We start from the raw sequence: 1,986 nt of genomic DNA, 5'->3' as shown, positions 1-1,986 counted from the left end.
AAATGAAACGTTATTGCCCAGGGAATAAGTCTAGGGTAGGAAGAGCTGCAACAGGAGGATTTTTGCTTTCATTATAAACACTTCTGATTTTTTCTATGTTCTTAGATAATGTGCTTGTATTCTTTGATAATTTTTAAATTTTTCCATTTGTCTGACTTTACTTTATGCAAGCTCTAAACATTGATAATTTTGGGGTCCTAGGAACAAGGTCATAAAGCCCAACTGAAGTATTTCTGAAAGTGAAATCATGTTTTGGTTGACTCAGATCCTACATACCTAATTTATTCCTGAAGAACACTTCATTTTTGACAACCTGATTGTCAAACTGGTAATCTGACAGCCACCTTCAAAATTAAGACAAGAATAAAAGAATATTTGCGTGTATGCCATTTAATAACTTTGCAGAGAGGAAAAATACATCAAAGGGGTTTCTGCTCAGCACACAAAGTAAATAAACTTGTTATGCGATGGGCTATTTGCTCACCTGGAGTTGTTCTTTCAAAGGCTTTTTGAGGGGCTAGTGCAGCAGGTTTTTCACTGGCAGGTTCCTGTCTTATGACAGGCCTGAGCTTGTTGTCCAAAACCTCCTCTACCTGCATCAAAGTTCTCACCAGATTCCTCTCTTACCTGGCCGGCCCCCAGGCTGGCCACGGTCATACTGTCTGCCCTCTCTAAAGCCTAGATCCCAATCTGTGCAGATGATACGATCATCTCAGAAGGTCCCATTTAGGAACCACATGGCATTTTCAGCATGAGCTGTGTTATAGTATTCCACAAAACAGAAACCACATGCCTTTTTCTTTATTTTATCCAAGCCCATAAAAACATTCCTGACATCACCACATCTACTAAAGAGCTCAAATATTTGCTCTTCGGTTGTATAGAAGGAAAGATTCCCCACATAGAGCGTGCAGCTTTCCTTCAGTAAATTTTCAGGCTCTTCATTATCACCACTGAACTTGTAGTCCTGGTACTCGCTCAGCTTCAGGTAGGAACCTGCACAAAATCTTCAGGTTGTTGGATGTGTTGCTCAGCAGGTGCTGTGAGGGCAGCAGGCTGTGATCCAACTTGGCAGCAGTGACACCAGTAAAACCCTAAATTTATAAAACAATAAAGTTATGAAGGTGGAAGCAGAAACACAAACCTGTGGATATTTAAGAGGTTTGTGCCCAGATGCATAGACACCTCAGCTCTTGACCAGGAGGAGCAGGTCAAGGCAAACCCAAAATGGAAAGTTCCAGGTCCCAGAAACATGGTCATAAAATGTAACTTTGCAACTTTTCCTGAAAGGGAAGTTATGCTGTCTTTGGTTGACTCAGATCTTCCGTACCTAATCTATTACCAAAGAATACATTTAATAACAATATGCTCTTGGAAAATATGGCATAAAACAGTACAATTTTCATGGAGAATGAGCACTGCTATCATTCCTGGTCAAGGACTAGATGTCAGGTAAATCACGTCTATAATCATGGTCAAGTACAAATCCAGTTGTGACACACTTTCACAATTTAAAATAATGCATTCGTGATTCAAGTCTATCATATGGGAATCAATATATTGTATTGCTAGTTTAGACAAAGAGTCTCTATATATACTATCAAGTATACAAGTAGCTCTATAAAAATGAGAACTCTCTGGCATCATGAACTTGACCTAAATTAAGATTAGATTTTATTAGCAATAACCCCACTTGTCATTTTAGACTTTAGAAGGACTTTTATTTAATTATTTGGACATTCCAAGTCCATTTTAAAAAGACACAGACAATAGTTTAGAGGTTACCAGAGGGTAAGGGGGGTGGGGGGTGGGAGATGAGGGTAAGGGGGATCGAATATATGGTGATGGAAGGAGAACTGACTCTGGGTGGTGAACACGCAGTGGGATTTATAGATGATGTAATACAGAATTGTACACCTGAAATCTATGTAATTTTACTAACAATGTCACCCCAATAAATTTAAAAAATAAATTAAAAAAAAATCT

General features: G+C 38.7%; 1 pseudogene; it reads right to left on the bottom strand.

Moving 5' to 3' along the window:
• Window positions 1-534: 534 nt before the first annotated feature.
• LOC109436559 (nuclear cap-binding protein subunit 2) lies at window positions 535-1,179 on the bottom strand (annotated as a pseudogene).
• Between the last annotated feature and the right edge of the window lie 807 nt (window positions 1,180-1,986).

The sequence above is a fragment of the Rhinolophus sinicus genome, chromosome X (assembly GCF_036562045.2).
Source record: "Rhinolophus sinicus isolate RSC01 chromosome X, ASM3656204v1, whole genome shotgun sequence".
Classification (NCBI taxonomy): domain Eukaryota; kingdom Metazoa; phylum Chordata; class Mammalia; order Chiroptera; family Rhinolophidae; genus Rhinolophus; species Rhinolophus sinicus.
Note: the sequence above shows the minus strand (reverse complement) of the source record. Positions and strands in the feature narration are given on the sequence as shown.